This window comes from Notechis scutatus, chromosome 3 (genome assembly GCF_049901735.1).
Source record: "Notechis scutatus isolate UNSWTSFEM ecotype Mainland chromosome 3, rNotScu1.2, whole genome shotgun sequence".
NCBI classification, from domain to species: Eukaryota; Metazoa; Chordata; class Lepidosauria; order Squamata; family Elapidae; genus Notechis; species Notechis scutatus.
Genome location: NC_142011.1, coordinates 168,041,513 through 168,065,658, shown reverse-complemented (window position 1 = coordinate 168,065,658; position 24,146 = coordinate 168,041,513). Strand labels below are relative to the sequence as shown.

Below are 24,146 nucleotides of genomic sequence, written 5' to 3'. Positions count from 1 at the left end.
ACCACAAGAATATAAAAGCTGTTTGTTAATTGGTTAAATGAAGTATTTATCCCTTTTCTTTCTGTTTGTAATCTATGTTAGCTTTTAGAAGAACACCCCCCAGTTTTATTTTCTGTGGTGGATTTGTGCATGTACCACTCCATTAACACAATAGAGCTATAAGGAAAAAGAAATTTGTGGTTTAAAGTATTCTCCTATATATTAAAAAAACACACACACAAATAGTTTGTTTCTAATTTAGCTCCAGAAGATGATGAAATTAGACACTAAATAATAATAAAAGAGTACAAATAAACACTAAAGTGTCATTCTTTTCCAGTTTATTTGATATTTTAAAAGAAAAATCTACAGTAATGTGCAGGGTTTTAGTTATTTAGATGAAAAGCAGTGCTTCTGTTTTTCTAAGGCTCTATTCTGACCTCAAGTAGATAAAGAACATTAAACAACAAACATTCTGCAAAGAGTTACTGTGTTCTCCCCCCTTCAGCTCTGTTTACATTAGGAAATCTACCCGGGGATGAGGGGAAGGAGAAGACGGGAAAGCTGCTTTTCATCGGCTGCTCTCAGTTCCACTGGCTCCAGTTAAAGCTGGCCCCTGTTTCTCGGTAAGTTTACTCCACTCCAGATGTGCCTCGGCTCCAGAGTGGCTGCCATGTACAGTAAATCGGCATCTGAGGGCTCGTCAATCTGTGAAGTAGAGCAATTGCGGTCTCGCCAGGCCACCCCACTGGCACAAACAGAAATTTGTGCTGCTAACTGGTGAAGGAGGAGGGAATGGGAAAGAGCCAGTAAGAGAAAGATCGGAAGGGGGGAGAGGGCCAAGAGAACCAGCGCAGAAAATGAAGGGATGCGGAGCTCCTTAATAACGTTTGCAAACTTGCTTGAAAATGTTTTACACATTAAAAGTCAAAAGAATGCTCTGTGGCCCTTGTACGTCCCGTAGAGGCACACATTTAGTACAACTAGTAATCAAAGTGAGAATATAAACTGAGAGCAAACCCCATTCCTTGCTAACATAATGGTATTATATTAGTTTGGGGCATTGAGATGTCTGCAAGAAAACAACCAAGCTCAGAAATCACCAAGGACTCTTCATTTTAACCCTGGACTACAAATATTCTTTCATTTTTTTTCTTGCTTTTTTTCTTATAGTAGTCTGCTTACGATAGTTCATTTAGTGACCGGTCAAAGTTACAATAGCACTGAAATAGTAACTTACGACCATTGTAGCATCCCCATGGCCACATGATCAAAATTCAGATGCTTGGCAATTGACTCATATTTATAATGGTTGCAATGTCCAGGGATCATGTGATCACCTTTTGCAACCTTCTGACAAGCAGAGTCAATGGAGAAGCCAGATTTACTTAACAACCATGTTACTAAGTTAACTGCAGTGATTCAATTAACAACTGTGACAAGAAAGGTTGTAAAATGGGGCAAAGCTGAATTGTAGTCGTAAGTCAAGGATTGATGTATTTTATCTTTTGTAGAAATTTAATAAAGTATATTTTTTAAAAAAATACCTTGGAGAAGATAGGTGAACATATTTAGCAAAACATGAGCTCAGTCCAGGAAAATAAAGTGTGAGAAGGAAACTTAACATTGCCTCGCCATGACCTTCTTTGATATAAAATGGAAAGAAAGCGAAAGACTGTCAGGCTTTCAAGATTCTGTTAATACATAAACGAACTAAGCTTACATAAATAGAGTTCTAGTATTTCTTATGGGTTTTGTTTTCTGACCTGGCCTATCTCAGAGGGTTGACATTTCTTCCAGCATGATCTATCCCCAGCCAGGCCTTTCAGGTAATCCAACAATTCCGATACCCTCCTTGAGAGAATCTTGTTCCATTAAAAAAATGTCCTGCAGAAAAGAAAACTAGCTGTCAAAAATTATTCTAGCATAGTGATCCCCTTAAATGCTTAAATTTGTACATATATGTAGGCTTCTATCATGTGAGTTCCTTCCATAAATGTTTAAAAGGTAGGGGAAATGTGCATGGTATGGTTTCTAGAAATCTTTCCACCTCATTTACTTTCAGCGGCCATAACAGACATCTGTATTTTGTTTTGTGTAGTGAAGAAACATGTGGTATGTTTCTACTCTCCCCTCATGTTTCATTTATATCTCTTTGTATGTATGTATGTATGCATGGACTGGACAACTCCAGGAAGGCTGTATTTGCTTCACTTTCAGTCACAATCCTGTGTAGCCCAAAGGTTACAGCAGGTTCAGAGCTAAATAATCAGTAATACTCTATTTTTTGAGATGAATTGAGGTTTGTTTTTTTTTTCTGGAATATTTTTTCTCCTCAATCTTTACTGATCTGTCACATTTTCAAACTCAGTCTTTCTTTTCCAGCTTTTCCCTTCACACCAAATTTTGCCCATTTCAGTTTAGTTTTCATAGCACCATTCTGCTGTTAAACAGGCAAAGTCCCAAAGTTCTTCACTTAATTTCTTTTCAAACTTTCATTGGGCTGGGAGAAGGCTAAGGTTGACACCATCCACATGAGTAATATTTATGCAAATTAGCCACAACGGCATGGTAGTTAAATAGTCTCCTGTAGTCCATGGACCCCTGGGGAGGCCACAATGTCATCACAGGGGACTGTGAAGGCTTGAAATATTAGTATTAACATCTTGAGTTAAGTCTTGGTGGTCTGTGGCCACAAAAGGTGTGTTTAAAGTGGGGTCCATGTTCACCATGGTTAATATAAAAAGGTTGAGAACTGGTCTATATGATTTCAGAATGAAGGGAATGAATTGTAATTCTGATTATTGGCTTACGTTTAAGATGATTCTCCAAGTTGAAAACCAAATAAGACAAGACTGGGGAAAAATCTTTCTCTTTAATGTGTTACTTTTCTATTTACAATCACAGTTTCAAACTTTCTTACAAGTGGATATTTATATAGCAGTTCCCAACTGTAGACTGAATTGATAAAATGCATCATATTACAGCATTTTGCAGCACTTTGCATGTGTTTTCAGTCTGAGTAGTGACTGAATTATCTTTATGCTAGGAATACAAGATAGCATAACAAAAATATTTCATTTTGTATGCAATTCTGCTCTCTATTCCTCCTTTCCTCATTTGTAGAGCTGAAAAAGGCCTCTAAAGTAGTCTACAATTAGGAACAATTCACCTATAATGTAACTGTATACATATACAAAATTACACCATCATTGAGAGTAATAAATGTTGTTTTTCTTACTATATAGTAATACTACAATATGAGAATCATACAAAGAAGCTTTCAATAAAACTGAATAGTGGTACATTCAGAACAATTTTTTCAATAAAGTACAGTTAAATCCTTACTATATGAATCACTAATCTGTGCTGATTAAAATGGTACTAAGTAAATTTATGTAGCATAATTTTATTAAATACTACTTTTAATATAGGTGCAAATGGTCCTTAATAATGTTAGATAGAAAAGAAAAGGTACAGAAAAGGGACATTGCACTGGTTATCACCTTTAAATGATAATAAGGCAATGTTTTGACAAAATCAAGTCAGCCTGACCAATTTAACCATTTGAAGAAGGCCACCTGCAATTCCCTTTTCTCATTTAACCAGTAACAGACCTTCATTGTAGTAACCCACACTTGCCCTTGAGTGTCTGAGTGACCCCTCACTCTACAATCCTATTACTCAAAAATAAGCTAACGCCAGGGGTGGGCTTCAGCCGGTCTGTGCTGGTTCAGGGAATTGGATGTTAATTTTACGTCCTGTTCAGCGAACCAGTAGTTCCGATGATGGCTGGCCCTGCCCCACCCTGCCCCACCTCTTCCAGGAGTCCCAATGTGGCACATTTTGGATCCCAGGTAAGTGCAGAGTGTGTGTGGAGCCATTGGAGGTGGAAAACGGGCCTCCCAAAGGTCCGTGGAGGGCAAATACGGGCCTATTTCCAACCTCCAGAGAGCCTAAGGAGTCCAGGGAGGTTTAAAACTGGCCCTCCACTGCTCATTTTCGCTCCCAGGATGGTGCAGGAGGCCAACTAGGCCATGTCGGATGGAATATGTGCCTACTTCTTAAAAAAGCTATCCACTGCCATAGCCAAACCTCTAAGCATAATCTTTGAAAAATCTTTCAGGACCAGCTCCTTGCCTAACCTATGGTCACAAGCCACAGTCATCCCCATCTTCAAAAAGGGAGACCCAAGCCTAGTTGAAAATTACAGACCAATCTCCTTATGCTGCGTCACCTGTAAAGTCATGGAATCAATTATTAACCAATCCATCATCCTCCACTTAGAGACAAACAACCTACTCTCCAATAAACAATTTGGTTTCAGAAAAAAACTATCCTGTAATCTGCAACTCTTACACTGCAAAAACATATGGACGACACAACTCGACCAGGGCAAAGCAATAGACGCAATCTACATAGACTTCTGTAAAGCCTTTGATTCAGTGGTACACGACAAACTACTCTTAAAAATAAAATCCTATGGTATCTCTGGACAACTGAATAACTGGATAGAAGCATTCCTGGCAAACAGACAACAAATGGTCAAAATTGGGAGCGTCCTATCAAATTCTGTACCTGTCAATAGTGGTGTCCCCAAGGCAGTGTTCTAGGACCAACTCTCTTCATACTCTACATAAATGACCTCTGTGATCATATTAAGAGCAATTGCGTTCTTTTCGCTGATGATGTAAAGCTGTTCAATACCACAGACAATACTGCTACTCTACAAAAAGATCTTGACTATGTATCAGAATGGTCAAATAAATGGCAACTTCAAATCTCAACAAATAAATGCTCTGTCTTACATATTGGCAAAAAAAATCAGAAAATAAAATACAAGCTGAATAGTCAAGATCTTGTTGATGACCCAAGCTCTGTAAAGGACCTTGGAATACTCACCTCTAATGATCTAAGTGCTAGAGCCCACTGCAACTACATAGCCAAAAAGGCATTAAGAGTTGTTAACCTAATCCTACGTAGCTTTTTCTCTGGTAATATCACACTACTAACCAGAGCATACAAAACATTTGCTAGACCAATACTGAATACAGTTCATCAGTCTGGAACCCACATTACGTATCTGATATTAGCACAATTGAGAAAGTCCAGAAATATTTCACAAGAAGAGTTCTCCACTCCTCTACTCGTTGTAGAATACCTTATGCCACCAGACTTGAAATTCTAGAACTAGAAAACCTTGAATTACGCCGTCTTCGGTCTGATTTAAGCATGGTATATAAAATCATACATTGCAATATCCTACCTGTCAATGAATACTTCAGCTTCAACCATAACAACACAAGAGCACACAATAGATACAAACTCAAAGTTAACCGCACCAAACTTGATTGCAGGAAATACGACTTCAGCAATAGAGTGGTCAATGTCTGGAATACTCTACCCGACTCTGTAGTTTCTTCCCCAAACCCCAAAAACTTTAACCTTAGACTGTCTACTATTGACCTCACCCCTTTCCTAAGAGGTCTGTAGGGGCGTGCATAAGCGCATCAACGTGCCTACCGTCCCTGTCCTATTGTTTCTCTTATTCTTCTTTTATTTTTCTTATATGTACCCATTTCATGTATTCACAACTATGTATACACTTATACTTATTATCTTGTAAACAATTGGCAAATCAAATAAATAAAATAAAAATAAAAAATAAAATAAAATAAATAAAAATAAAAATAAAATGTCCACCATGGTCACACCCACCCAGCAACCAGGCAGAGAACCAGTTGTTAAATTATTTGAAGCCCACCACTGGTTAAATCAGCACTGCTCCAGCAGGTTAAGTGAATGGCACTTTTGAAATATCTTTTTTTGTTGTGGTTTTTTGTGTTGATAGTTATATCTGTTTAAAAAAAATGCTGGACTTTGTTATACCATACCTAGAATTGATCAGGACTGAATTGGCAATAAATATTGCTAACCTAAATAATAAGTTAACATCTTGCTTATTGGCTTATTGAAATTTTAAAATTATTTTCTTTACCATTCTAGGTACATAGACAGAAAATTCCTTGTTTTTTTTTTAATTCAAATTAGAAATAGTAGATAGTGGGGACTAAAAAAAGCTTAAAGTTGATAACTTTTAAGAAATAAGGCAAATGTTCTTGAGAACTGGCGATGCTATGCTGCTACATGTACAATACAGTATTTAAAAATCTAAGAGATGGCCAAAAGTGTGTGAACTACAGTAAATAAGAAGTGTTGAGAAAAATGCCATGTTAAGTGATGAACCTAGAAATATTCTTGGGTTGTGAATTGCTTCATGTCACTCTCTTTAGGAAATCTTACGACTTTAACCCAGTTGAGAAACAGATGTAAATTTACATGATATCCCATCAGTGTTACCACCATTTCACTCACAATCTTCTCTATCAACCTGATACTATTTCCCCTCAAAAATCTACTGTTTTATTACATCTCTTTCAGGCAAACATGCTTCCATATGTTTCCAAAACATAATGTGTCTCAAAGCTATGGTCCTACAAGTTCTTATTTATAGGGAACTGATAAGAAAAGATGCCTTACTTATTATGAACTGCAGTCTTACTGGAAACTGGCTATACAAAGCTCCCTGGTTAAAGTAAGGTATGGTTATACAATATATATCTCTCTCCCCCCACCCCTCTTTCTCTTCTCTCTCCCCTCTCCCCCTCTCTCCCTCTCCCCTCTCCCTCTCTCCCCCTCCCTCTTTCCTTTTCCCGCTCCCTTCCCCCCTTTTCTTTCTGTATGAGAGAGGGAGAGAGAGAGAGATCAACAGCAATATTTGGCCTTGGAGTAGCTTCATGGAAGCCACAATCCAAAACTTGAAGTTGCCAGAACAATGCCCAATTTAATTTGACTTCATCTATCTTTAAATTTATTTAAAATTAAATCTAGTGAATACGATCGTTCTCCAGGCAAACAATTATGCAATAAGTTTCCCCTTCTCTTAAATTACATTTTTAATTTAGTAATTAAGCCAAATCAATATTAGAGAATGAAAAAGGGTACCAAAAAGGCAGTGGAAAAGAACAGGAATAATCTAGTCTCTGCTTCTCCCAAAATACAAAGCATAATTGATTTCTCTCTCTTTGCTCCTCAGTAATCAAAATGAGAAAATAATGTTTCATGCCTGCATGTTTTCTGAGACAGAAAATTGTAGTTTAAAAAGGAAGGCAGCAGTTAGATCCTGCAATTAGAGTTTATTGGTCACTAGAAAAAGGTATCCTGTCTTGGATCTCGTACTTTTCTTTCAGTAAGATGGCATTTGTTTTTATGCTGTGTATTCATTTTCTAAACACGGTATTTTACATTATATTGTTGTCTGAGTAGAGCTACTGAGTAGAGATTTCATTGGGAAAAACTGGTGTTAGTGCAACACTTCACAAACAAAAGGGGCTTCAATGGAGAAGTTATCCATGTCTTTTCAAAAATAATCTTCAACATTTAGAATATTTTTTTTAAATTCAGCTCAGACCTGAATTCTGAATGTGTGTGTGTGTGTGTGTGTGTATGCATGTATGTATGGCATACTGGGGAATGCATTTGAAAATGAATGGAAGAATTAAAAAAGAGTCAGATACAGAGCCTCCAAGAGACAAATGGTAAATAAAAATGAAAAGTTTGGTGTACTCATACTCTATGTATTAAGATATATTTGAAGGTGACTGTAGTGTAATTGTTTGCATACTCGTAATACTGCATTCCTATTGGACAGATACCATTGCTTAGCGATTGGTAGATAACATCAGTTCTGATTGGCCGCCTAAGCGGTGGGAAGTTTAAATAAATGCCATTGGTTGCGAGCTGCAAGCAGCCGCTATAAAAAGGGCTGCCGTGGCTCAACTTTAGTTGAAGTTACTGACAGTTAATAAAGAGCTGGATTCAACTCCGGTCTCGAGTCTGCTTTTGTTCTGGCGATAGAACACTGGCGACGAAGGTGGGATTGAAGGAACAAAGACCGTAAGCACGTGGCAACGACAGCCGAAAAATCAACGAGATGGCCGGCAACAACTCGCCACCCGCACCGTTCAACCCAGCCGAAGAAGACTGGGAATCATATATTGACAGGTTCCTGATGTTCTTAGAAAGCAATGAACTACAAGGAATCACTGACCAGAGGAAGAGAGCTGTATTCCTGACGCATTGCGGGCCGACCATTTTTAAAATGGCGAAGGCATTAGCAAGACCAAACGATATCAAACAGATGCTGAGAAACCATTATGCGCCCGTTGTGTCCAACCTCATTCGAAGACACGAATTTTACAAACGGGATCAACAAGAAGTGTTGGAGACTTCGTAGCAGCATTAAGGGACATTGGAGGGGCATGCGAGTTCCTCAACATGGATGAAGCCATGAGGGATCGCATAGTCCTTGGATTGAGAGACACTACCCTGCAGAGCAAACTGCTAAATCGACCCAACATTACCACAAATGAAGCAACGGCAGCTGAAGCAGCTAAAAAATCTGCGGCGAAAATGAAGCAAATGAATAGAGCCAACAGCCCGAGCCAGAGCAGAGAAAAGAAAGCGGAAGGTACCCAGAAACATACTACCGCAACCACCCACCATGAAGACATCGAGTCATCAACCGACTCTGAGGAAGAAGACGAAGAGGTAAACAGACTGCAGTCAGAGCCAAACCGGCGAGAAAGAAGAGGGAGAAAACTTGATTTCCAGTGTGCCGGATGCGGAGGAAATCATCCACGTTCTGAGTGTCGTTTTTTGGATGCCATCTGCAGACACTGCGAAAAACGGGGGCACATTGCAAGGGTCTGCCGAAACAAAGAGCTATAGTCCAAAAAGACGAGGCAGTACCCCCCCCCCCCAGAACTAAGGAGAAGGCAACCGGAAGTCGTTGGAGCCGGGAAAATAGAAGTCAACGACTCAATGAGAAGGAAGAAACACATCAGACAATTATTATTGGAACTGCCAGAGCAACTAATACTAAGAAGGTTCAAATAAACATCCAGATAGAAGGAGAGCCATGCGAAATGGAAGTAGACTTCAGCTCATATCTGTCAATGGTATCATGGAACACGATAAAAAACTTGATACCAGACATACGACAAAAAGAACTTGAAGAGCAAAGCCTGATGATAAAAGACTACCAAGGAAACAAGATACCGGTAGTGGGATTAGGACACTTCAAGGTAAAATTTAAGAAACACACTGAAATTCTTCCATTGACCATCGTTGACCGAGACCGCCCCAGCCTGCTTGGTTTAGAATGGTTCGAGCCTCTAGGAATCGAAGTGACAGGAATCAACAGCGTCACCGTGACAGACTGGGAAAAAGACCTGATAGAGGACGGGACCTTAGGCAAGTACCGTGGGACCACCATCTCATTTAGCCTAAACCCGAACATAGCCCCCATCAGGCTAAAGGCCAGACATGTTCCATTTGCGTTAAAGCCAAAAATCGATGAGCAGCTGAACAAACTCATCGCACCAGGGGTGTTAGAGCCAATTGACCATGCGAGATGGGAAACCCCGATTGTGACCCCCGTGAAACCAGATGGGTCCGTGCGCATCTATGGTGACTATAAGGCCATCCTGAACCATGCATTGCAGCAGAGCGCATACCTCATTCCAGTAGTCCAGCACCTGTTGCACTCATTGGGGGGAGGAAATTTTTTTGCAAAGCTCGATCTCGCGCAGGCATATCAACAGTTACCAGTTGATTCCGAGACGGCAGAGGCACAAACTATCGTAACACATAGAGGAGCCTTTAAATGCAACAGATTACAATTTGGTGTCAGCATGGCCCCCGGCGTTTTCCAAAGCTTGATGGAACGCCTCCTCCAAGGACTAAAAGGGGTGGATCCCTATTTCGATTATGTACTAATATCAGCCAGAAATAAAAAACAATTAAGGACCGGCTAGGTGCAGTCTTGCAAAAGTTAAGAGAAGCAGGACTCAAAGTCAAAAAAGAAATGCCAACTTGCCACAAATCAGGTTGAGTTCCTAGGATATCTTATTGATGAAGCAGGAATCCACCCCACCGGAAAAAAAATACAAGCAATAAAAGAAGCACCCAGACCCCAAAACAAAACGGATTTGCAGGCATTCTTGGGACTCATTAATTTTTATCATGTCTTTTTGCTGCAGAAGGCAACAATAGCGGAACCACTGCATAGACTACTCAATAAAAAAGCCATCTGGAAATGGGGCCGACAAGAAGAAGCTGCATTCCAAAGAATTAAGGACTTAATTACATCCAAATCTGTATTGATCCAATACAGCAACATGCTACCACTAACTGTCACCGCGACGCTTCACCATTCGGCGTAGGCGCAATACTTAGCCACACACTACCGGATGGCAGAGAGGCACTGATCGCCTTTTATTCCAAGACGTTGTCCAAGGCTGAAAGAAACTACAGCCAACTGGATAGAGAAGCCTTGGCCGCTATCTCGGGGTAAAACACTTTCACGAATATCTTATGGTAGGACATTTTCTTTGATTACCGACCACAAACCACTGCTAGGAATCCTGGCTGGAGACAGGGCCACCCCCAACATCCTGTCTCCAAGGATGACAAGATGGTCAGAATTTCTTGCAGCCTACAATTACAAGCTCATCTATCGACCAGGAAAAGCCATACCCCACGCAGACACATTGAGCCGCTCACCACTACCAGGTTACAACAACGACCCAGCTCCCACCACACACACTCTGCAAATTGAAATGATATCGAACTTGCCCATCGCCGCATCGGACATTGCAAGGGAAACAGCAAAAGATGCACTGATGGCCCGAATCCTGAACTGGGTGGGGAGGGGCTGGCCGGAAAATGAAAAAAATGAGACTTTTAAACCGTTCAAAAACCAGCAAACTGAGTTGTCAATTGAGAAAGACTGCATATTGTGGGGGGATAGGGTTGTTGTTCCATGGAAATTGCAAGAAGACGTGCTGAACATGTTACATGAAGGACACCCGGGCATGGTAAAAATAAAGTCCCTGGCCAGAAGCTACATCTGGTGGCCAGGAATAGACAAAGACATTGAAACCTGGGTCAAAACATGTAATAAATGCCAGTCATCCAGACCTACCCCCCCTTTAGCACCGGTCCTTGACTGGGAGACACCCAGAGGCCCCTGGTCAAGGATCCACATAGACTTTGCCGGACCCACAAAGGGATATACATATTTAATCATCGTTGATGCCTACTCGAATTGGTTAGAGGTCAGCATCATGAGTTCAACAACGACTGAAGCTGTCACTAAACAACTAAAGAAACTCTTCGCCACTCATGGTCTACCAGATGTAGTAGTATCGGACAATGGCCCACAGTTCACAGCTTTAGCTTTTGAACAATTCCTCACAGAACAAAGAATACAACATGCTCTGACAGCGCCAGCTCATCCAGCAGCGAATGGAAGGGTGGAACGCATGGTTCGGTACACAAAAGAAGCATTAGAAAAACTTGAAGGAGGCGACATGCAAGACAAAATCAACACCATGCTCACCATTCAACATATAACACCGTGCACATCAACAAACAAGAGCCCAGCTGAACTCTTAATGGGCAGAAAATTGCGCTCATATTTGGACAGACTACACCCCACCTACAACCCCAAAAAGCCACCAGACTCCTCCAGTAAGTACCGCACATTTATACCAGGCGACCTGGTATATGCAAAAAATCTTACCGGAGAACCGTTGTGGTTACCAGCCACAATAACACAAATTACAGGCCCCCGATCGTACCGGCTAGAGACAACCGACGGCAGATCGTGGAAAAGACACATCGATCAACTACGGTCTCGATATATCGAACGCAACACCGACACACCCCAGAACATGGAAAAGACACATCCACAAGAACCGATGAACAATAATAATAAAACCAGAGGGGGGGGGACCTTTAAATAATAAAGGAAAGGAAAACCCTTCATTAACAAACCACCAACCAGAAACTGAAAACCCAAAAAGGAATAAAAACTACTTACCATTGGGCGAATTCGAAAAAAGAGAGCTGAAGGAGAACCAGGAAAGAAGCAGCCGAGCCGACTCTACCTGCCCGAACACGTCAGAAAGGAGCAACCGCGCCCGTCCAACCAACCCAACAAGGCACGGCGAGAGCGGCATGGCTGAATCATCCTTCCAGGAGGTTCCACAGAAAAGAACGGGAAAGACGGCGAGCCTGTCCGAACCAACCGAGGTCAACGCAGAGACTGAACTGCGCTGGTCAACTAGGACCCACAAAATCGCTGCCTACTTACGCGACTACATCATGTAACGTTGGATCAAACCAAGAGGGGAGGGGTGTAGTGTACTTGTTTGCATACTCGTAATACTGCATTCCTATTGGACAGATACCATCACTTAGCGATTGGTAGATAACAACAGTTCCGATTGGCTGCCTAAGCGGCAGGAAGTTTAAATAAATGCCATTGGTTGTGAGCCGCGAGCAGCCGCTATAAAAAGGGCTGCCGCGGCTCGACTTTACTTGAAGTTACTGACAGTTAATAAAGAGCTGGATTCAACTCCGGTCTCGAGTCTGCTTTTGTTCTGGCGATAGAATAGTGACTGTACAGATAGTCCTTGATTTAACGACCACAGTTGAGCCCAAATTTTTCATTGCTAAGCAAGGCAGTTATTAAGTGAGTTTTCCCCATTTAGGACCCACAGCTGTTAAGTCAATCACTGTAATGATTAAGTTAGTAACATAGTTGTTGCCCGGCTTCCTCATTGAGTTTCCTTGTCAGAGATCACAAATGATGATCACATGACCCTGGCATACTGCAACCATCATAAATATGAATCAGTTGCCAAGCATCCAAATTTTGATCATGTGACCATGGGGATACTGTAATGGTTGTAAGTGTGAAAACCAGTCATAATTTTTTTTTCAGTGCCATTGTAACTTTGAACGTACACTAAAGGAATGGTTGTAAATCAACTGTCTATACTTGTATCACCTTATTTACCAATATTAAATCTAGTATCAGTTACTGATTGTCACTAAATTAGAAAATACTGTAGAAATCAAATCATTGACAATACTTGCTTAGAGTCCAAAGATACACACTGCTATTAAGTGACATAAAATGTGCATCAACAATATTAAGTAATATAGCAAATTTATAAAACATCTAGTTCAGGGCTGTCAAACTCATAGGCCGTATGTGCCCGCGCCAAGTTTAGCAAAGGGAAAAAAGTCGTACATCACATGTCAGCGCAAGTTTGACACTCCTGATCTAGTTGATTCTGGTCTGCTCTTTAGAATCTAAAAAAAAAAAAGTTTAAAATGTTAGAAGCTGTTGAAGATGTGCCAGTAGTTTTACATTTGCTGACTTGCCTTTTTTTATCTGTGAGTGATAATTTTTCAAATAAGATTGGTTCTTTGTAAAAATAAATTATTCAGTCAATGTATCAAGACTGAGAATCTGCTTCCTGGCAAAAACAAAAACATAAAATCAACTAGTAGTTTAAGTAAAATGTTTGAACTTTAAAGTTCATCACACAAATTACAAGTAGAAATTTGAAATGTCTATGGAGATTCTCAGTCACCAAGATCATGGTTGTCCCAAATTTGCTTTTTCAAGAGTTGACTGGTCTTTCTTGACAGTCTTCAAAGAAAACCAAGAAAGTCCAGTTGCCTCTTGAACAATACCTTTGGGATAGAAATATGAAAAGGAAGAAGTATAATGATTTTTAATTAAGTGGAGCCAAGGCATTTTTATTGATAATTTTCAGTAGACTGGCTATTCATCAGAATTGTGGATAATACAACAGGTTCTGAGTCTGCACTGGGCAGTGCAATCTGAACTAGAGTTTAGTATTTATAGATTATTAGAATTATTGTCACTATATCAACATTTATACTGTTGATCCTTTTTAATGTATACATATTAGCTTACTATGCAGAAATTCATGTGCATAATCAATGGTGATTTAAATGACCAATAGTTAGAATATCATCAGGATAGTCATAAATAATAATGAATGAATATTAATGGTCCTGGAAAATAATTATGGAGACCAGATTTAAAACTGTGAGCAATTTATTTAGTTCTTTGGGATTGCCATTTTCTCTAACCCTAATCGATCTCACAAAGTTATTGTGACCATTAAATGAGTTTGTAAATAGTATGTACAGTATACAATGCGAAGTCCTTGAAGAAAAGCAGGGGTATAAACAGGACCAAATCCTTTCCATTAAGATGATCATCCTTCATATTTCAGATGACACAATTGCAATTTCATCATTAAAAAATTTAATGCATGGTCAAGAAAGGAGCATGAGGATGAGGAATGGGAATGTAAAACCAATTTTGGAAATAAGAACATTGAGCTTTCTGCTTTGGTGACTCTTACCTGTATATTTACATCTGATGCTCCTTAGCCATAGTCTTTGAACTAGTTTCCTAGGTATTTGGCAACCTATCTCACTTTTCATATTATCTTATTCAATTGTTATTTATACTTGTTTTACTAGTTTAAATGCTTCAGAAAATCAGGCCATTAATTCTTTACAATACAATGAGATCTTTGGAAACTAGCTTTAAACCCTTTATTTTGGCAAGCCTGCCAATCACAGACTTTTCCTTTTGAGGAAGTCTTGACAGATACAGCATTTTGTTTTGTTTTGTTTTTTGACTGCTCAAAAGTGATGACTGTGTGCACTTGTTTGTTGATTAACTCAATCCTCAGGATGCTTAATTAAGGAAAGAATTACACTGTGCAAAACACTGTTTACATAGAACCATGAAAGCCCTCTCAATCAATTAGATATGCCTTCTGGACTGCATTCTCCAAGCCAATATCTCTCTTTTGCACTCGCTAACACCCCTCCCTGCCTGCTCTCTAACATACACACACCTTTTTTTCCAGCCTGAGGGCTAAAAATCTATTTTCTGGTCACCTCCCTCCCTCCCCCCCCCCCCCTCTCTCTCTCTGAAAACACAGGAGATCTTGTAAATACCATGACCCCTCACACTGAGTCCCAATATATCATGAGAACACTGTTGAGAGAATCTATAAAGGAATTTCTTCAGCACAGAGGGAGGCTAACCAACAAAGTGACCTCCTGCAATGACAATATGAATCCATTGTCTTTGACAGACTTCTTCCTTTAAAAGCTATCTATAGCTGCAATCTGCTCTGTAAAACATTAAGAAATGCTCTTAAATCTACATCACTGACTAAATCAAAGCACCCTGGTGCCATTCATTCTGTTTTATATAGAGAACTGAGCCACCGAGGAAAGCTAGTTAACCATAGGCACACTCCAAAACATGTTGAGAATATCTTAGCCATATATTATCAACCTGGAGCTAGCTGCCATGACCTCATGATAGTTCCAATAAACTTAAAGAAAGACAAAAAATTAATTTTAATTCTGGATCTTTTATGTCCCTAGAAAAGTAACTAAAGAGAAAATGAAGTATAGTCATGATGGTCTTGCTTAATCTTCCTACTTTTGTAAAAGCAAGCAGGAACCATCACTATTACACAAGCAATTCTGTAGCTTAATCTAAGCAAAATATAATAAATTTGTGATCTACCCTCCTCCACCTGTCCTGCTTCCCTGCTAACAAATAGATCCAGATTTTGAATAAATAGATCTGAGGTGCTTTTCCAATTTGCATAGACAGTGTTTCCCTATATTACTGTATGGTTTTTTTTCTCAATGAAATTAGTAGTACTTTAATAAAGGCATACTATCATAATTCTTAAATTCAATTTTGTTTCACAAGATTGTATGAAAAAGTGTTCACTAAATCATACTTGGTTATCTTATATAAAATTAATTTCATGCATTGAAACAATCATTAAAATCCTGAATAAAAATATTTAACACACTGTATTCTATAAGCATTTATACATTCTATAGTTCCTTCACTTGTACATATGTAGAAGTTTATTAACGTTATTTATATTTCTTTACCCTACTGTTCATGGCTGTTTACTGGCAAGGTTTTGAGAATATCATAGGATCCAGAATAGACAAAACAATTTAATACAAAATATAGCCAGATTAACACTTTGATTATATAGGAAACTTAGTAAAAACATGATCCAATTATTGGGAAATATGTTGCCTTCCCATTTCACTTACTAAGAGGATGTTTACCAGTAGAATTTCATCCAAGGGTACATCTTGGTGGCCAAAATTCAAGCATTTCTATTTCCCAAAAGTGACAGAGTAGCATCATGTTACATTGAAAGCTGTTATTAAAATTACATTGCAATATATTTCTTAATTGATTTTATTAAGTTCTTTATATTTTATTACAAGAAAAATGTGGGTTTTTAAATTTATTGTTGAATTATTCATATAACCTGCTCTTGCTTTTACTCATGGGAACCCTTGAATTTCATGCAGGTTTTTTATATATTTGAAGACCAAAAGTTTGATTAATACTTCTGCAGAGAAAGAAGGAGAAGCAGCTCAGATCTATTCAAATTTTCAAATACTTTTAAAAAATAAAAATATATTATGCAGCTTAGCTGTTCCTCTGATGCAAAGAAGTCAAAGCATTGTGTTTTTAAGGAGGAGATTATACTCAGCATTTGTTGTAATACAAATGAGTAAAGCCAACCTTATGGGAAGATGTACCTAGGAAACAGATGTAATCTATCTACATAAAAGGAATGGAACAAATGAAACTACCTTATTCTGAGTCAGACCAATGGCAGACAAAGCACAGAGCTGTCTGCTGACAGGCAAAAAAATCTCCTGGGTTATTCCTGGCCTTGCTATCTAATACAGTCTCCTCTTAAATAAAAATTGAATTAAGATCTACATGAGAATAATATGCTCTAGCAAGAGATATAGCCCAAACATTTTAATAAATACATTTCTGTATTTATTAAGAAATACAGAATCAAACAAAATTTATTATTTCAATGCTTTAAAAACTGACTGTCACCTATATGCCTTTATATAGAGAGCTGCTATGATGTTCATTTCATACTCATTTTTATTTTCCACTCATTGGTCAAAGAAAGAAGTATGGATCTTGAAGTTAAATCCTGAAGTTTTTGAATGAAGAATAAATACACTATGAACAGAAATACTCAGTCTTGCTGTTCATATCTAGACCCAAATCTGCTGACCTATAGCTAGCACATAGCATCAGGAAAATCTTGTGGCAAAAGAAAGAAGCAAAGAAGGTAAAAACTGAAAAATTAGAGTGTGACAAGAGCCTAGGAAAAACGATCAGGAAAAGATTAAGAAGGCAAGGAAATTTATATATGTTTTATTTTGTTTGATCTATATCCTATCTTTTTCCTGAAAGGGTACTTCAAAAAAGTTGGCTATAAAAAGGTAAAGGTATTATTGAAGCGGCTCAAAGGAAAAATTGTTCCTAAAGGGGTTCTGGAAAAATCTTACAGAAAACTTATGGAATAGCTAGGGCAAGGTGTAAGAAGAAGAGGGCTCTTCTTTCTGACTTAGAAAGAAGAGCCCTCCGAGGACCTCAGATCACCAAAATCCTGGAGACTGTATTATAGGAAGAAAAATGAAATTTCATATGTGAATCTGAAATATCTGCTTTATTGGCTGATATTCACAGCTGCTTTGATGAATCTCAAATTTTGGATTTTTTTTTATCTTTAGAGTGGCAAATTAAAAGATTAGATGAAAGATTTCAGTGGCACAATGGATCTGGAATCTGTTCTTCTGAGTATCAATTAATATACTAACTCTTTGTTGGGTCCTGAAGTGCATGGCAATTCATTCAAGAGAAGCATGACTTTCCTTTAATTGGGACTAATGCTAGTAAGATTCCCAGTGTGTTGTGGCCAAGGTTTGCTTGCTTTCAACTAGTATCTTCTTTCAGTCAGTGCATTCTTTCAAAAAAAATATAGTGAATTTTGAGATAGGAATTCTTGATTGGAGCCAGAGACCTGCACCTTTCATGAATTAATCCTGTGTTCTTAAGGTGCATGGTTTTGTTTAAAGTGGAACATCTGACAACAGAGTCTGCATATATCTCTTTGTTCACATGAAGCATATTAAAAGGAAATGCTGTGTAATCATTTTAATCAGGTCACAGGGGGAGAAATCAGTACATTCATTTATTGGCAAAATCCTAGGCTCAGTGGGCACAATCCAACAAAGCCAATTTAGATATCCTATAGATGCATGTTGTTTCATACTGAATGACTTAATTCTATTTGGCTGACTATACTGGGGACTAAAAGAATAGGTATGGCTTTACACAAATCTCATCTTCACCTGTTCTTTTCACTTTTGTTCTTTCTTCCTCCCGGTTCATAAAGTTCAAAAGACAATTGAAGAATGTTGGTAATCATAACCTATGCTGCTATTTAAACCGAATAATTTATTAATTTATAATAATGCATTTCTAAAGTCAATGTCTAAAGATGTAGGTTGAAAAAAAAAGGTGCATGTAAAAATCACCATGACACTAATAAGACATATATCAAAAGACAACATGCAGAAATACAGCTTATTTCCTATTTTTAAAAGTATTTATGTTCATGAGAAAAATGGAATTTTTAAACTCTCTATAACAGGGAGTGGAGAAGAATTAAGGAAATGTAAGCTGGTGCTTAGAATGATGTTCAACCTTGCCTGTAACCTGTCAGGTGCACTGCTTTTAAAATGCTACTTCTGAAACCTGCATGTCGCTGACAGGTAACAGATGTGAAGGACAATTGTAGGGCAGAGCACCAACAAATGACTGATAACAATTGAGTTCCATCCTCAGAGCAGCAAAAGAACCATAGAGCTGGCAGCAAATGACCAGAGTTCATTTCAGCCAGAACTAATTCATGAATGATCATGCTTAATAATGAAAATCACCACCATGTGCTGCCAAATCCAGAAAGAAGTAAGCCAAATGATTTTCTCCCATCCCCAAGTAAAAAATACAAGTGGTATAAAATAGTCATATGTAACCCCTTGTTGACCGAAGCAACATAAAGCCTATAATGTTTCCAATGGTGACAAATACCAGCCACACACAACTATAGGTCCCAGGAGAGGATATAATTGGCAGCTCTAAATCCTATAACCCACTACAACACACTCTTTCATTACTATCACAGAATTGTGCAAGAAATACCAAAAGATTCAAATGGGTATTTATCGTTCAAAGTGGAACATTTGCTTTGACTATGAAATGTTTAAATACTGTTAGAGCTAAATAGTAAAGCTAAATGCATTAGTATTAAATATATATGCTTTTAAATACAGTTTATAATGAAGTTTAAAAAGTGCTAAAAGATTTTTATTTATTTTTTTGGTCTTCAGCTTAGTTTTTTGTTCCCATTACTTCTTTCTGTTGAAGGCATCTGACTTTTACTCCAAAAGGGGAAAAGCTCAGACTGCTGGATGGGGAGAAGAAAGGGAATGTGGTTTCCTGAAACATTTCCAGAAATGACATGGGAAAATAACTCTTGAAAGAGATGCAGCGGTAGAAACACTTCCTTTTGGAGAAGCATTTCCACAGTATTCTTGGTTGTGCCAAATGTAACAACAGTTCAGCTATTATTGCTGCAAGGAGGGTGGGCATCAAGGAGCAGAAGTAATTCATGCAAACAGCAGTTTATAATTTCTGGGATTACAAACCATGTCTACAGAGACTTGGTATTCATGTGGTTTTAACATGCATTTAAGGAAAAAGAGAGAGAGGCAAGAAAGAAAGGTGGATTTTTTTTTTCTAATCCTACCAAAAGCTATAAAAATTAGCATTCCCAGGAATGTTTTAGGCAGCAATTTAAAACATGCTTCTATTGTTTGCCTTCGCCTTCAGTTTTTCTACGTTCTTTTCAAGAGAGCTGCAGTTGATTGTGTCAGTTATAGTATAATATAATTCTTTACATATCTACTCAAAGTAAGCTGTACTACATTTAGTGTGCCTTGCTCCTAGTAATTAGGTATAGCACTGCATCCTTAATTAAATCACTATGGGCATGAATATTCCATCCAACAGAGCATTCTGGCTTTCAATACAGAAACTATGGAAAAAGATATGTCCCTTTTTTCTTTTTTTCCTTTTGGAAAAAAAAAAGACCAACATCTTATAACTATCATGTTTGAAGAGTGGTGGGAAATGCTGGTATATTTTTAGAAAGCAGAGAAGTTCTCAGGGGAGTCTTGGGAAGACAGGAAAGAACCCTTAGTGTATTTCTCACTCCTTCATATTCGAAATTTTCTTTATATACTTAGTAAAGTGAAAATAATAATTATAACAGTAACAATGAGAACAACCACATGCTTTAAATTTCTGTATCAATAGAAAGCAGTACAATAAACTTCCCAGAGTTTCAGTCATTTTTATTATTTTATGTATGCCAAAACCAAGAAAGAATTTTTTAAAAATGAGTTAATAAAAGTGTAAGAATGTAATAGAGAGCCATAGGCCAGAGTAATGGATTTCAACCAGGAGTACAGCAATAAATCCTTATGAGAGTTTAAGGATTGAAAGCAGTGGAGATGGATTTTAATCCTTTGATTCACACCACTGACCTATTCAAAATGAGATATGCACCATAGGATATGATAAAAAAAAGTCAAAACCTTAGCCACAATGCTGCAGCTGAAGCTCGCTCTCTCTCCTCCCAGATGTCAGTTGCTTTTCCTGCATTGGTGTTGTGATGACCCACCAACCAGCTGATCATCGCCTCATTGGCCTCTGGATATCAGATTCCCACCACCCAGCACCAGTTCAGAGGTTTCCCCCCCTGAAGAGAGAGGGAGAGAGAGGGAAAGAAAGAGAGATACATATAAATAGAGAGAGAGAGAGAGAAGGAGGGAGGGAAAGAGAGGGGGAAGAGAGGGAGGGAAAGAGAGGGGAAGGTAAAGAGAGAGAAAGACAGAGAGAGGGGGAGGGAAAGCGAGAGACAAGAGAAACAGAGAGGGAGAGAAAAAGAGGAAAAAAAGATAGGGGAGGGAAAGAGAGAGAGGATGGGAAAGGGAGAAAGAGAGAGAAAGGGAAAGAGACAGAGACAGTGACCAGAGACAGTGTGTGTGTGTGTGTTGTGGCCCACCAGCAGCCAGCGGAACTGGCAGCAGACTCTGACAGTGAGGAGGTTGGGGAGGAACATGGGCCAGTCCTGAGTCTGGGGAAGGCTCTGATGAGTGCTCTGTATTGGAAGCAGAGAGGGGGCCAGGGCCATCTAACAGTTATCAGCTGCCTTTGGAGTCGGAGATCAGTGGGGCAGAAGAACAGCTGGAACCTGTTCCCGATGTGTGCATGCGCAGAGCTGCCAGGAGAATGGGACAATTAAGGAACAAGTGTCAATTTGGGAGCAAAGGCACAGGTGGACAGTGAATGGCCCAGTGGAGGGATTCAATAATTTTTTACTACCAGTTCTGTGGGCATGACTTGGTGGGCATGGCCATGTGACTGGGAGAGCGTGGCTTTTTTCTGCTTTTTCGCAGGCACCTCCCCTTCTGTTTTTTGGGCCTTCTGGGCCTCAGAGGAGCCTCTAGGGGATGTTTTTGCTCCCAGAAGACTCCTCTGGGGCTTGGGGGGGAACAGAGCCTGGAGGGGGCACACAGCACTCCCCAGCTCTGTTTTGGGACATTCCTGGCCCCAGAGGAGCCTCTGGGAGGGGGCATTTTTGGTCCCAGAAGGCTCCTCTGGGGCTCACGGAGAAAAAACCAGAGCATGGGATGGGCACGCATCAACCCTCCACGCTCTGTTTTGGGATCTTCCTGGCCTCAGAAGAGCCTCTAGGGGGGCGTTTTTGCTCCCAGAAGGTTCCTTTGGGGCTCAGAAAGGCAAAAAATGGAGGTGGGGCTGAGCCCCTCCCTCCATTTTTTGCCTTCCTGGGCCTCAGCAAGGGGAATCCCGGCACAGCTGATTGTAAGAACAGCTGATTGTCAGGAGGGAAAAAAAGAAATACCTTAAGGGGCAAACGTCAGGCAGGCGGGGTGAGCAAGCATCGGGTGGGCGGGGTAAGTGAGCCAGCAGCAACCGGACAACCAGGTCAAGGGCATGGCCAGCCAGAACTTACTACCAGTTCGGGGACCCATGCTAAATCCTTGCTACCGGTTTGCCCGATCCGGTGCGAACCAGCTGAATACCACCACTGGAATGACTCCTCTATGAATAAAGAGGAGCGAAAGGGGAGTAGTGTTGCAGGAGACAATTAGTTTGTATAATTAGTGTGAAGATTTGTTCAGAGACTCCTTGCCAAGTATTTTCTTGTACAGTGTTGCACTTGAAATCTATTGGCCTGGCAACTCTCCAAGCCTGATAAAGTCTGTGGTTGTAATTCACCCTTGAAATACATATTTCCAGGACTTTGCTGGATTTGAATGATAGGAATTCACATTAGCCGAATAAAAAGGTATTTTGTCAGGACAAACAGTCTGCTTTGTAATTTTGTGAAGCCTAGGTCAGAACAGAGAGAGAGAGAGAAAGGTGAACTACATTTTTACAGAACTATAAATACATTGAGGCCTTTGAGCAGGTGTGGGATTCTACCAGTTCGCACCTATTTGCTAGAACCGGTTGTTAACATTCTAAGCAGTTCGGAGAACCAGTTGTTAGAAGAAATTACTGGCCTAATCCTGTAAAGAAGGCAGGAAGGAAACATTCTGGGGTTGCTTACAGAAACTGCCTCTCCGTTAACCCTTATTACATTCTTGGCAGGACTAGACTTTCTGTCTCAGGACTGTCTCTGGAGTTTTTTTCCCCTCCTTTGCTGGTACTTTGCTTGTGTGGAGTGACCATTCAAAGTTACAATGGCACTGAAAAAAGTGACTTATGACCATTTTTCACACTTACGACTGCTGCAGCATCCCCACAGTCATGAGAGGCCAGGCAAGGAGATGTGTGCCTCAATGTGAGTGATATTGAGTTGGCCACACCCAGCCAATAACATGACCACCAAACCATGCCCACCACCTAAGCCAAGCCCACAGAACCAGTTGTTAAAATTTTTGAATCCCACCCCTGTCTTTGAGGCCAGTGGCTGGGAGATGAGGCTGGGTGTGAGAAGAGGTAGCTGGGAGGGGAGGGGTGAAGGCTGGGTAGGCATGGCTCGGGGGTCATGTGACTGGGTGGGAGTGAATGAGTGAGTGAGTGAAATCGAGTTGGCCACACCCACCCAGGATTTGTGGCTCCTGGTATTTTCTGTGGGAAACGGGGAAACAGGAGCTATACCAGCAGCTTTACATCCTCTGAAAGAACTTTTTTGCCTTGAATTTAAAGTACTTTACAGTCATATTAAAAATATAAATGCCTGCATACAACCTTTTGTGTATGAACAGTTTTCTCCCCAATATATATACTAGCTTCATAGAAGGATATTTTAATTGAAACTCCAACCCTCAGAATAGGAAGAAATAGTTAAAAATTTCCCTGTGTCCATTATGTTGAACCTCATTCTGTTCTCTGATGCTTCCAACAATAGTTGTAAAAATACACAACTTTTGCATCACATTTAGTTGGTCATTAAGTATAAGTCATAGTTTCAACAGCAATTTAAATTATTTAATAGAATTTTATTTAATAGATATTGTGCATTTTGGAGGGCAAAAGCTTAGGAGTTTTTTGCTTTGCTGTTTGTTGCTCATTATTTGGAATAATTGTTTTAACCTTGAATATCATGACCTTCAATATCTTGAAGTTTTAATCTCTCTGCAATGCCCAGAGACACTGTTGTAAGATGGGTGGCTATATAAATTATTTATTTCTTGCCTTATTATTTTTACAAATAACTCAAGGTGGCAAACTTATCCAACACACCTTCCTCCACCTATTTTTTCCACAACAACCCTGTGAGGTGAGTTGGGCTGAGAGAAAGTGACTGGCCCAAAGTGACAGAGCTGGCTTTCATGGCTAAGGACTTGAACTCACATCACCCACTTTTTATTCTGATGCCTTAACCACTTGTCTAAACTGACTCTCTTTAAATATTTAATATTAAATTTAAATTATTTAAATAAAATAAATATGAAATAATTCCATATTTCTTCCTTTTTACTCTGTGGTAGGAAGGCAAAATGTAAGATAAAATTGCAAAGCAGCTAAGATTCATTTCAATGGCCATACTTATCTAGAGCTACTAGAGACAGTGCTTTTTTAGACAAATTGTGACTTCAAGGCAGATACTGCTGTTTTTATTATTTTTAAGGCACACTCCATCATATTTTCTCTCAAGTATTTATATTTGCTGGGGGGGTTTCACATTTTTTCTGATTTTTTTAATTGTAGTTGACCTGTGACTATACAATAA

At 39.3% G+C, this 24,146-nt stretch overlaps 1 long non-coding RNA gene across 1 annotated transcript in view; it reads left to right on the top strand.

Annotated features, from left to right (window-relative positions):
* Positions 1–504: 504 nt before the first annotated feature.
* Positions 505–24,146, top strand: part of LOC148131466 (uncharacterized) — a 41,812-nt gene continuing 18,170 nt past the window's right edge. Inside the window, exon 1 of the long non-coding RNA XR_015748894.1 lies at positions 505–605. This is a non-coding gene — a long non-coding RNA (uncharacterized LOC148131466). The remainder of the gene's footprint in view (positions 606–24,146) is intronic.